At 40.7% G+C, this 14,168-nt stretch overlaps 1 protein-coding gene across 1 annotated transcript in view; it reads right to left on the bottom strand.

Moving 5' to 3' along the window:
• The window catches only part of LOC132835847 (voltage-dependent P/Q-type calcium channel subunit alpha-1A-like), a 518,300-nt gene that overhangs the window by 340,045 nt on the left and 164,087 nt on the right, over positions 1-14,168 (bottom strand). The window lies entirely within an intron of this gene.

Below are 14,168 nucleotides of genomic sequence, written 5' to 3'. Positions count from 1 at the left end.
TTCCCAGACTTTAGGAAATATCAGTTAAGCTCCCTACTAAGTTACATAGCTGATTGGGTTTCATCTGATCCACAATCAATTTGGCTGGATATCGAAGCCTCCCAAGTAAAATACCCACTTATTAACCTTTTATTTTCAGATAAGAGGAAAATCATTACAGACCACTGTAAAAATCCCATAATATTAAACACAATTAAGGCCTGGAATATAATGCGGCAAAATGAGGGTAACTCACATAAAACATCCCCCCATGCACCAATAGTAGGCGCATGGGGATTCCAACCGGGGATTACAGATGCCACCTTTAAACTCTGGAGATCCAGGGGCATCTCATGCTTAGGGGACCTATTTAAAGATGGGATCCTGATGTCCTTTGAGCAGCTGCGTCTGAAATTCGGAATACCTAATGGGGATCTCTTTCGATACTTCCAAGTTCGAGATTATATACAGAGGAAGACTACATTAATAGATAGTCTTTATAAATCAGACAGAGAACGTAATGTCTTACGACCAGCGGGGGCATCCTCCGTTAGTACTATATACCATTTGCTACATGATGGAGTCTCAGGAGACATGAATGACCTGCTTAAAACATGGGAGCAGGACTTGGGGCTAGAAATCTCTGAGGATATGTGGAATGACATTTGGGAAAATGCTAGAAGAATTGCTATCTGTAACAGAACTCAGGCTATCCAACTAAAGATACTTCATAGGGCCCATATAGCTCCAGCTCGACTGGCAAAATTTAAGGCAGGAGCATCTCCAATGTGTCCTAAATGCAAAATAGAGGTGGGTACTCTTGTACATTGTCTGTGGACTTGTCAGAAAATCCACAGATACTGGACTAAAGTGGCAAATACCCTGACAGAAATTTTAGGAACGGAAATTAGGGTGGACCCTGTATCTCTCCTTTTGGGCTTTTCGAACCTCTCATCTCTGGATATGCATGGGAAGAGACTATTTTCTATTCTCTCTTTCTGTGCAAGGAAAAATATTTTGGTGAACTGGGTGGCTGAGGGCCCCCCTGGACTTTCAAATTGGCACAGATTAATTATGGAATATATCCCCCTTGACTTCCTCACAAATATGGTGCACCGAAAGACTGAATTATTTTATAAAATATGGCAGCCCTTTTTGAATTATATAAATGCAGATATTTCGGCTATCCTAACAAGGGCTTTTATTTAGTGAAGATTTCAGACCGGGCTGCTCCGGGGCCCCTTGGGAGAGGAATCCTGCGCGAATACGGGTTGTATTATATTTGATGTTTATACATTCCGAGCATGTAAGAGACTTAGGTATACACTCTGGTTAGTTATAGGTTAGATTAGTAGAAAGTTGAGGTTTTTTTTTCTTTCTTTTTTCGTTTCTTTTTTTTTCTTTTTTTGATTTCTTTCTTTCTCTTTTCTTTGTTAAATTATGACTATTGTATATATGATTTAATTGTACATCAATGTTTGTATTTGAGAGTTTTGTTTATTTTTGTAAATTTGCAAAAATGTTAAATTTCAATAAAAATATCTACAAAAAAAAAGAGATGTACAGCATGGAAACAGACCCTTCGGTCCAACCCGTCCATGCCGACCAGATATCCCAACCCAATCTAGTCCCACCTGGTCCATATCCCTCCAAACCTTCCTATTCATATACCCATCCAAATGCGTCTTAAATATTGCAATTGTACCAGCCTCCACCACATCCTCTGGCAGCTCATTCCATGCACGTACCACCCTCTGTGTGAAAAGGTTGCCCCTTAATTCTCTTTTATACCTCCAAATGATCCTAGCAGTGAATAGTGCCATTGGAGATTCATTAGTAGCTATAATGGAAAGGTAGTTTTTGAAGGTTATTTTCAATGGATCGACAAAAGTACCAATCTATAAAGTTGGTGAATTGTCAAAACAGGCAGTAGTGAAAGTAAAGTTGAATGTATTCGAAATGACATGAGCAATACATGAACAGAAATCGAAATATAAATCTAATTTAAACTTTGGTGTGGATAAGACAATTAATTTTTTATCCACGTAGCACCGTATAACATTTTTCGATAAGGATGCGAATCAATGATTTGATTTGATTTATTCCTGGCATGTGTACCAAAGTACAATGAAAAGTGTTGGTCTAAGGTACCTTACTGGCAGATCATATTATAAAGTCCATCAGGGTAACAGAACAGAGTGCAGGATGCAATGCTACAGTATCTGAGAAGGTGCAGAGAGCCATCAACATTAATAAAGAGGTCCATCCAAATGCGTGATAACAGCAGGTAAGAAGCTGTTCTCGAATCTGATTGTGTATGTAAAGAAACTTTTATATTTTCTCCCCAATGGAAGAGGGTGGAAGAGAGAATAACCAATGTAGAAGCAGAGGGACACCAGGGTGTCTTTGATTATTTTGGTTGTTTTCCAGTGTTGGATACAGCAGGAAGTACAGATGAAGTCAATGAATAGGAGGCTGGTTGGTGTGATGGACTGGGCTGTGTTCACAACTCTCTGTATTTCTTTTGGTCTTGGGGAGACAGTTGCCATACCATGCTGTGATGCATCCAGATAGGATGCTTACAATGGTGCATCTATAAAAATTTGAAAGAGTCTATAAGGACATACTGAATTTTCTTCGCCTTCTGAAGAAGTAGATTAGATTACACTTACAGTGTGGAAACAGGCCCTTCGGCCCAACAAGTCCACACCGACCCGCCGAAGCGCAACCCACCCATACCCCTACATTTATCCCTTACCTAACACTACGGGCAATTTAGCTTGGCCAATTCACCTGACCCGCACATCTTTGGACTGTGGGAGGAAACCGGAGCACCCGGAGGAAACCCACGCAGACACGGGGAGAACGTGCAAACTCCACACAGTCAGTCGCCTGAGGCGGGAATTGAACCCGGGTCTACAGGCGCTGTGAGGCAGCAGTGCTAACCACTGTGCCACCGTGCCGCCCACGTTGTTGTACTTTCTTGACATTAGTGTCAACGTGGGTAGACCAGAAGAGATTGTTGGTAATTGTAATTCCCAGGAACTTGATGTTCTCAACCATCTCCACCTCAATACCACTGATGCAGACAGGGGCATGCCCTCCACTCCGATTCCTGAAGTTACCACCTCCTTCATTTTTCTGATGTTAATGGAGAGATTGTTGTCTTTATACCATGCCGCTAAACAATCTCTTTCTTGTATTCTGTCTCATCATTATTTGAGATCCAACCTACCGCGAAACTATCGTCAGCAAACTTGAAAATGGAATTGGAGTGTGTACAAGGAATTTGTATGGGGCTGAGTATGCAGTCGCGTGGGGAACCAGTATTGAGGATTGTCGTGGAGGAGATGTTGTCACCCATCCTTACTGACTGTGTTCTATTGGCCAGGAAATCAAGAATCCAGTTACAGAAAGTAGTGGCGACCTAGATCTGGAGTTTGGAAATGAGTTTGTTTGGAATTGTGGTGTTGTAGGCGGAGCTATACTCAGTAAGCAGGAGCCTGGCATAGGTGTCCTTGTTATGTAGATGTTCCAGGCATGAGTGTAGGGAGATGGTGTCTGCGGTGTACCTGTTGCGCCAGTAAGCAAATTACAAGAGATCGAGGTAAACTAGGAGGCTGGAGTTGATGTGAGCCATGACCAACCTTTCAAAGCAATTCATAATTATGGATTTCAGAGCCACCAGACGGTAGTCATTGAGGCATGCTGCATGATTTTTATTTGGCACTGGGGTGGTGGTCTTTTTGCAGCAGGTGGGAGAGGTTGAAGATGTCAGGAAACACTCCCGCCAACTGGTCCTACCAGTATCTGAGTGCATGGCTGGGTACTCCATCTGGTCCCTTTCTATGGGTTCACCCTTAAAAAACATCAGTGGTGGTGACCAAGGGTACAGGCTGATGGGACAGGTGATAGCATTTCACTGTCTTTCTGTTCAAAGCAAGCATACAATGCTTCAAGCTCATTGGGTAGGAATGTATTATTGCCTCGGATTAGTTTCGACTTCGCTTAGTAGTGAATGTTTTGTAAAATTCATGTCATAGAGTCATGGAGATATACAGCATGGAAACAGACCTTTCAGTCCAACCCGTCCATGCTGACCAGATATCCCAACCCAATCTAGCCCCACCTGCCACACCCGGCCCATATCCCTCCAAACCCTTCCTATTCATATACCCATCCAAATGCCTCTTAAGTGTTGCAATTATACCAGCCTCCACCACATCCTCTGGCAGCTCATTCCATACATGTACCACCCTCTGCATGAAAAAGTTGCCCATTAGGTCTTTTTTATATCTTTCCCCTCTCACCCTAAACCTATGCCCTCTAGTTCTGGACTCCCTGACCCCAGGGAAAAGACTTTCCTATTTACCCTATCCGTGCCCCTCATAATTTTGTAAACCTCTATAAAGTCACCCCTCAGCCTCCAACGCTCCAGGGAAAACTGCCCAAGCCTGTTCAGCCTCTCCCTGTAGCTCAGATCCTCCAACCCTGGCAACATCCTTGTAAATCTTTTCTGATCTCTTTCAAGTTATGTGTATTTTAGTATCTACTTACTGTATATATATATCAACAATTTTCAACGCTTGTAACAAGCTATAGAAAGTATAGCTTCAACACAGAATCTATCGACTCCTCAGATAGTAAATGCACTGCAGTACACCCACAAAGATGTCTATTTAATAGCACTTCAATTTTAATCCTCTCCTTTAGACAGTTCAGAGTGTAACTTGATGAAGAGCATACAATTGGTCTGCACTCACAACATGTTCCATTTTCCACTATCACTGTCAAATCTACATCCGTCTGTAAATCTTTTCCTAGCTTACTCTAATAGTCACACTCAAATCATGGTACAGCTTCTTGAGCACTACCTTTCCACCACTGTCTCGATCAATCTCTACATATTTGAGATTGTTTGGTTGTGAGCAGAACCCAATCCTATTGTTATCTGACATAGAGTCATAGAGATGCACAGCATGGAAACAGACCCTTTGGTCCAACCCGTCCATGCCGAACAGATATCCCAACCCAATCTAGTCCCACCTGTCAGCACCCGGCCCATATCCCTCCAAACCCTTCCTATTCATATACCCATCCTAATGCCTCTTAAATGTTGCAATTATACCAGCCTCCACCACATCCTCTGGCAGCTCATTCCATACACGCACCACCCTCTGTGTGAAAAAGTTGCCCCTTAGGTCTCTTTTATATCTTTCCCCTCTCACCCTAAACCTATGCCCTTTAGTTCTGGACTCCCCGACCCCAGGGAAAAGACTTTGTCTATTTATCCTACCCATGCCCCTCATAATTTTGTAAACCTCTATAAGGTCACCCCTCAGCCTCTGACGCTCCAGGGAAAACTGCCCCAGCCTGTTCAGCCTCTCTCTGTAGCTCAGATCCTCCAACCCTGGCAACATCCTTGTAAATCATGCACAGGTTTCAATCAGGAGCGTCAAGATCCCTGGATGTTTTGTCTTGTCAATATTTTCAGGTAATAAGTCTAATTAATTTCAACTTTTCTGTCTTTGCTATTCATTGACTTTGGGCCATTCATGTTCTTGAGACACCAAGCTTTATTATATTACTCGTACTTATTAATAAGATTGTCAATTACTGAAAAAATGCCACTTGATAGTCTCCTCTCTCCTTCCCATCCCAAAGTGTCCAAAGTAACATGAGGTGACTGAATGTGTGGATAAAAAGATAAAACTTCAGTTCTAGCTGAAATTCTCTTTTGCTATGAGATAACTCTGTACGTTGATCTTTAATTTTTTTAAGGTACAAAACTCTGCATCTCAGGTGGGACTTCTAAAATAAATTTTATACATGATCAATGATTTCAAAGCTTTCTCATTATGAATTCTTGAAACCTATGGAATCATGCCACAGGATGTTTTCTTATTCACACCATCTTGATAGCAATGGACTATTGCTTATTCACATAGTTTCCTTGGCAACTAGCCAGTGCTCATTCATAACTGTTACCATGCCAATAGGCCATAACTCATTCATAATGGTTACTATGCCAATGGACATATGCTCATTCATATAATCTCCACAGCAAAAAACTGAGGCTCAACAATCGCGTCACTATGACAATATGCTTACAATCTGTGTAAATGCATAATGAGTTGAGTTGGGAGAAAGAGAAGAAAGAAGTCACTTTGATTTATTCTGCTGTATATAAGGAATGATCTCTGGATTATGGTGAAACAGATGAGCATCTGCTTTGACTGTTTGTATACCAATAAGCATTGTAGTAACTGGTAAATCCATGGTAGATCGTGAAAGGTAAGTCTTCTCTTATTCTAGATTTCGATATTGAGATTATTCCTTTTTCAATTTAAGATGTCAGCATATCAAGCTCAAAAGTTACTGCTTTGAATGACACAGCTTAGGGTTATTGGCATTCTTAGAATTTTATTATTCAGAAATTGAAGGTATGCTCAAAACTGAATCTGGAGCAAAGTTGAATATTACTTATCCTTCCAGCAGGTCTAGCTCTGCTTCACTGATGTCAAGTCACATTCAGATTGTAGATTTAGGTTGCATCTAGCTAATAAATGGGTGAGAAGTGAAACTGATTTACATGAAGATAAATCTATTGTAAATGCAATAGTCTGTACAGACAATTGTCCACAAATTTGGAGCAGAGTTGTCAAGTTTAAGTTCATAATGGGATTGATCCATTCTTCCTGCTCTTAGACATTCTGATTAATTGAAAGCTCTCCTTTCATGTTTTCTAATTTAAAATTTATTGTGTATCCTAAAATGTGGCCCACCTGTTCCTGACATTGTTGCACCTTCACAGAAAACGAGATCTGTAGAGCAGTCTCCAGCTCAACAGGCCCCACCTTACTTATGAAACCACTAATCCAGATATGCTTACTAGTGATATACAAGATGAATCATAGAGTGCAAATAAGCATGAGAATCTGGAAGAAAAACACATCTTTACAGTGATGATTTCTTTGGCCAAGAAGCAGGAACAGAGTCTTCAGGAAATATGGAAGCATGGATTTCATTTTCAAGCATTGGAAACAATCCTATCTTGTGCATTTTAGGTGATGCATAGGTTGAAAGAAATTATATCTGCACACTATAAAGAACATAATAATGAACATTGGTAGTTATCTAGGAGATAACTGGAGCTTATAAGTGCCGAGGAATTGTGTTCAGGATTGGTAGCACTGATTGTTATAAAGAAAACCAGGTAATAAATGCTAGAAATGGAGATGATCTTTATGCACATTATAAGCATTTATTTACAGCTTAAGCAACTGGCCCTAATAACATAGCTTAAGCATTTTCTATTCAAAATAATGTATGTAAATCTCCAGTTAATGCTCACAACCTATGTACAATTGAACAAAATTAATATGAAATTAACAACAACAGCTTCCAGAAAATGACCCTAAAAACATGTTAGAAAAACTTTAAGAAATAATAGCACACTTTAATACATAAGCTAATGCTGAATGCTTTGGGGCTTTAATGAATGATTGCAGATAATAATATCACTGATCATAGTCTTTAAATGACTTTCAGTGGTTGCACAGGACGCAGTACATGGTCTGGGCCTCTTGGGAGATATTCAATCTTCAAGTAATGTAACACCAAGAGTAGTTCCTTAAAAGAATACCGTCAAACAAAAATTCATAAGAGCTCCATAAGTACAGTTTCACGCAACCATAGTCCTGGCAGTGAGGCCGCTTAGAAATGAAAAGTTAGATTCAAACATAGCAAGAAAAGTAGTAGTTGTAATAGTGATAATGGTGCAATACAGTTAAATGAAGGTACATGAAGAAATAAATATATAAATATTTGACAATTCAGTCCATTTAGTGCATCATATGAATTAAAGGCTCATATTATATGTTATATATTAGGGTGGCTCAGTGGTTAGCACTACTGCCTCACACCCAGGAACCCAGGCTCGATTCCAGCCTCAGGCGACTGTCTATTCTCCCCATGTCTGCGTGAGTTTCCTCTGGGTGCTCCAGTTTCTTCCCACAATTCAAAGATGTGCAGGTTAGGTGAATTGGCCATGCTAAATTGCACATAGTGTTCATGGATGTGTAGGTTAGGTGCATTAGTCAGGGGAATGGGCCTTGTTAAATTACCTTCAGATGGTTGGTGTGAGCTTGTTGGGCCAAATGGCCTGTTTTCACATTGCAGGGAATCTATGATTATCTTTCCTACACAGCAATTCATGTTTGGAAATTTCCTTTTCCTGAAACATGTCAGTGGCATCACAGAACTGGTCACAGTCATTTGAGAAAAAAAGCAAGCAATATTTGGGACACTTCTGATTTCTGTAGTTATGAGGTTGTAACTTCTAAAAGAAAAATTTGCTGACAATGCTTTACCTGATGGTGTGTACATCAGCTTCTCCTGAGTGTCCACTTCTTGATCAAGAAACTGGTCTCTAGCATTTTCTTCTTGTTTTCTTTCTGTGCTTGGAAGGCTCACTCCCTTTGTAATATGGCCAAATTATGAAGAATATAGCAATTCTTGATTGTAATTCTTGAACTGTTATGAATGATACAATGGAGTGCCTTAACTGATCCACATGATGGAAAGGACATCATTCTTTCAAGCGTGGGATGTGGGCTCACTGGATAGGTTAGCATTTGTTGTCAATCCCATTTATTACCCTAAAGAAGATAGTACTGAGCTGCCATCTTGAAGTATTGCAGGCCTTGGATACCTTAGGCTGCTCAAGTCCAATCAGGCAATGCTCTTTTGGCCTTCATAAAATGATAGAAATGAGTTATTGCACTGAAATGAATATGCTGTCCACTGTCTGCTTGCCCTTTTTTAACAATCCAGCAGCTTCAGTTTACCCAAGAATAAGATAATCATGATTGCCTAAGTTAATAAATGTACTGACACTTAGAATATGATAGCTTCCAGCACATTTAGAAAATTAAACTGCATATGAAATTCTTAGCCTTTTCAGTTATGGTCCTAATATCACCCTAAACTTATGGAAATTCATTATAAAAGGAAGTGCTTGTGGCATGAATGTTGAAATTTGCAAGCAGTAATGTCTCAAAATGCCCCTTTTAACTGAATTTTAACATTCTGAAATAGAGGATGGTGAAGCCCTGATAAATAACCTCAGTTTGGACACACTCCAGTAATCAGGTTGCCATGGGGAGAAAGACTCAAACAGAAAAGTGTTGAAGTGTCCAGCTTCAATTTTAACATCTTTCCACAATCACTCACAGAAAAAAGGCAGCTGCTGTTATAGATACAGAAACAAAGGGTATGGGAGAGCCATTGAACTGTTTTGTTTTTTCAACCTGAGGAGTTTGATTTCCATGAAAATTGAAGGTAATAACCAGACTGAACTCTTGAAAATATAGGAAATAGGAAGTTACTGTGGTGCACCGTATTGTTGATATTCAGATCTAGAAAACTAAAACAGCAGAGTGATTGTTGAAGGACCCCGGAAGTTTTGACCTGTCCTGGTGGGGAGAAATGATCCTGCTAGGTTGCTAGGAGTGATCATGGGGAATAGTTCTTACTGTGTTGTTGATGTCTACAGGGATTGGAAGACTTGACAGCCTTCCTTTTTGTTTTGCTAGGCACACAAATTAGTTACTAAATGCAGGGGGCTGTCTGAACGCAACGTTCTTTTCCTGTGTAATGCATCATTACAATGTTTATTGATCAACTATGATTAATGACACTAGAAACTATGTAAAACATATAGATGAATAATAATTTAGTGCTGCTGTTGTCACCTTTACATACACTGACAAGTCTATTATTCTGGTGGAAAATTACTACAGGTCTGGTTCCCAGATGACATATCTCAGTAGTCCAGAGACACTTTTAGCCTCCTCAGGTACTGTTTATAAGAAAACCTCTGGCAGATCCTTCTGTCTATAGGCTTTATGGCATGGCTATCTATATGTCAAAAGTTTCTGATTATAAGGTGTTACAATCCCTCGGCTTCCATTCTTTCTTCCATGTCCCCATTATAAATAACAACTTTGTGAAAAGACAGTAATTTAACATAGTAAAACATCAATATTTTATTCTATTTCAATAAAATCCAAACAAATTTTAAAATCACTGAGTAGATGACTGAGGAGATGGTTGAGACTTATTAGGGCAGACTTTTGCCCTCCTGAGAAATGGCAGGAAATATGGGAGGGAAAGACAGAGAAAAGAGCAAGTTGACACCAGGAAGATACCCACTTTCTTCCCACCATCTCACAAATTAAGTCCTGGCTGGGAAGACCAATGGCAGACATTGTTGCCTTGCCACTAATTAAGTCTCTTAACTGGTCAGTTTACTCAACCACCAGGACAAGAAACAGTTTCCCTACCCAACTGTAATCTATGTGTGGATAGATTATCAGTTTGTACGGTTGGGTGGGTGGACAGTCCCATTAGTGCAAGAATGAGGGAATGGACATAGGGCAGAGTTGGAATCTTTGAGAGCCATCTCCCTTGTCCCCACTTCAGACACATCTCATCTCCCTCTCCCTGCTAGTCCCTGAAACCTCACCCACACCTTCAAATAACAACTATCATCTTCGTTCTAATCCTCCCTCTGGAAATCTCGGGATTGGTGCCCGAACAGCTGTGGCTTCCTTTGTGGCACTCCCAAGTTCTCAAGATTTCAGCCTCTGACTGGATGGACTCCAAAGATGGGAAAGTCCCACCCTTAGTGTGGGTCAGGATATGGGCAGTAATTATGCATAAGGTTAAGTTTACAGAGGATGTAAGAATGGTATCTACCTAGTAAGTCAGAAAAATTGCCTGCATAACTAACCAAATATTAAAATGAGAATCAACAGGTCGGATGGAGGTCATTGGAGAGAAGTTACTCCACTTAATTTTTGGGCTGGAGGGCAGGATCTGATTGAAGTGTCAAAAGTCTCATAAGTTGGCAAGAGAGCAGTGAAATACTTACCCAAATCACAATTCAGTGGTGTGGCTACCAATGAATCTTCCCCTGGAGTCAAGTCTGCATGTTAAATGTCCCACCTAGTGAGCGCTGCTGGCTGATCAAAGGTCATAATTTCCAAGAAAGTGGGTTTCACTGGCTAGACCAGTATTCATTTCCCATCCCCAACTGAGAATCAACAATATTGCTGTGGTTCCAGAGTCACATGTAGACCAGACCAGGTAAAGACAGCAGTTGCCTTCCCTAAAGAACATTAGTGAACCAGATAGATTTTTTTCCTGACATCTGACAGTATCATTAGACTCTTACTTCAGACTTTTTTCTGTAGATTGTAAATTCTATTATCTGCCATGGTAGGATTCAAATCTGGGGTCCAGAATATTATCTGGATCTCTAGATTAATATTCTAGTGGTAATACCATTAGGCTATCACCTCCCCAACAAGTACACCATTTACCTTCCTGTTCCAGAGTCCCAGGATCACAGAATATCCAAAGGCTTCTCCAGTTGTGGTTACAAGGAGAGTAGGGTGGTGACATGGCTCCCAGTTGGCATGATGTCCAGGCCTTTGATTAGGCTGCCCACAGAGAAGCACATGGTAACAAGTGAAAAGGTCAACCATAGGCCTTCCTTCCCAGGATTTAATTCTGACAGAGGTGGGAAGGTGGTGGAATTTAGTAAAAAAAAACTCATTCACCTCCAAATAAATTCCTTTCCCGCCTCTTAGCTTGCTGCAGAAAGCTTGCCCTTTATTTGATCAAATGGCCTTTCAACTGCCAAAGTATAATGGCTCCAGCAAGGAAAATACAGGCCTCATTATCAGTAACTTGCAACGCTGAAATAATCAAATCCACATAAGCACATTAGAGAAATAGGACAGATAATTAAAGACAGGTTAGCAGATAAATATGGCAACCTTGCATCCAAAGTGAGACTAAATGTAACCAATGGCACAGAGCCTTGCTGGTGTTGGCAATTTTTATAAACATGCCATTTAATTTGTTTTCTTCTTCTATAGACTGGCACACAAACACTCATCCTTATTAATTATTTATGGGAATCTGCTTATCTGAGTTTGTGCCAATTGTGAGAGAAAATCACAACCAACTGAAAGCCCTGGTTTCTGACATAAATATAACATAGTTTCTTTGAATTTTGTTTTATTTTTCAACCTGACATTCGGTTTGGATTCCACAAGGGCCATTCAGTACCATTAAAGTCTTGATTAAAACATGGAAAAAGAGATGAACTTCAGAGGTGATGTGTAAATGACTTTCTGATTAATGCCTCATTTTGACTATGGCATGAAGGAATCCTAGCAAAATGGAAATTGAGAGAAAACTCTCTGCTGGTTGGAGTCATACCTAATATAAAGAAATGTGTTATGGTTATTGGAAGTCAATCATCTCATCTCACATGTGTCACTCTGCAGCACTAACTTGCCAGAGGTATTTCACAATACTTTGGGACCATACTTTCTAGCATGAATGTGGTGGCCAACACCATGCAGAGACTTGTGAAACAATCCATGATGCAGCAGTGTATGGCTAAATGCAGTTTCCATTTTATCCCAAATAAAGAGCCACCTAGCACCTGGGTGTTGCAGTCCAGTCCAGCTTTCTAGCCATCCTGACTGTGGGTTGAGTGTTTAAAAAGACTTGATAGATCCCCCAGTAGTCCGGCAATCTGTCCTTCATAAGGATTGCTGAAATTAAAACATAGTGGATATTATCATCTAGTATGGTCTGGCTAGGAAGTCTGACACCTTACGAAACTAGAAAATAGATCAGCCTGATATATTATTAAGGGTTAATTGGATGAGAACTGGGAGCATAAACATGGAGAGTAATTAATTAACTTAAGGTGCATAAACTAGAAATAAAACTCTGACTAGAAACGTATACAACTGGACTCTGTCTAACAAGCAATTTAATCTCTGGTATTTAATAATGGTGTCATCATGACTCCAAAATGCATGCAACAACTGTTGTGTATCTGTAACATAAAATTTATCTTCGTACACTTGCCAAAGTATATGCAATGACTGTCCTCTATCCTCCTACCCCTGCGATTACACCAGCGGCCCTGTTCTGGTCTAATCCTGACCGGGACCAGCCTAGACTGCCACCATTCATGCAAACATGGTGCAGTACAAAGCCCAGAGCTGCTTATGGCTGTCCTTAAAGGATATTTGTAAGCAAAATGGCCTGATTTTATGTATAGGTTTATAATGGGGTGGCTATTTTGTTGGGACTTTTATTTTTGCATTGTTACTAAGAGGACATTTTGATGTTTAACGACAAGGAAAGGTATGATAAAGGTGAAAGATCATCAATTCATTGCATTAGTTCTACTTTGCATCTGATGTTTGAGCAGGTTTTTTTTATTTCAGGTTTGCCCATGAGTCACCAGGCATGAGGCCTTCAGATCAGGAGGCCTACTCAAATATAAGGAATCCAAGTATGACCTTCGCAGAGCCATTAAGACAGCCAAGGACCAATACCGATCCAAACTAGAGACTCAGACAGACACCCGGAGACAATGGCAAGGACTGAATGACATCACAGGTTCTAAAAAGAGACAGCGCAAGACAGCAGATGATGACACATCCCTCTCAGATCATCTCAATGCCTTCAACGCTCGCTTTAAGCAGAATTTCGGCGGAGAGGTAACACCTATTCTGACAACTTCTGATGAACCTATCCCAACAGTCACTGCATCAAAGGTCAGATCAGTTCTCCTTCGTGTGAATCCAAGGAAAGCGATGGGACCAGACGGAGTACCAGGCCGTGTACTCAGAGCACGCACAGATCAACTGGCAGAGGTTTTCTCAGACATCTTCAACCTCTCCCTGCAGCAGGCCACTGTCCCTGCCTGTTTCAAGAGGACCAACATCATCCCTGTGCCTAAGAAGGCTCATGAAGCATGTCTCAATGACTACCGCCCAGTGGCCCTAACTTTAGTGGCCACAAAGTGCTTTGAAAGGCTGGTCATGGCATTAATCAACTCCAGCCTCCCCACTACTCTTGACCCACTCCAATTTGCCTATCGGACCAACAGATCCAAGTCAGATGCCATATCACTTGCCCTTCACTCCTCCCTAGAACATCTTGACACCATTCTGATTTAAACAAATGTAAGAATCCTAGAAATTGACTACATTTCAGCCTTCAACACTATTATATCCTCAGGACTGATTATTAAACTTAGTGATCTCGGACTAAGCCCCATTCTCTGCAACTGGATCCTCAGCTCCTGA

Source organism: Hemiscyllium ocellatum, chromosome 45 (genome assembly GCF_020745735.1).
Source record: "Hemiscyllium ocellatum isolate sHemOce1 chromosome 45, sHemOce1.pat.X.cur, whole genome shotgun sequence".
Taxonomy (NCBI): domain Eukaryota; kingdom Metazoa; phylum Chordata; class Chondrichthyes; order Orectolobiformes; family Hemiscylliidae; genus Hemiscyllium; species Hemiscyllium ocellatum.
This window is presented reverse-complemented; position numbering and strand designations above follow the sequence as displayed.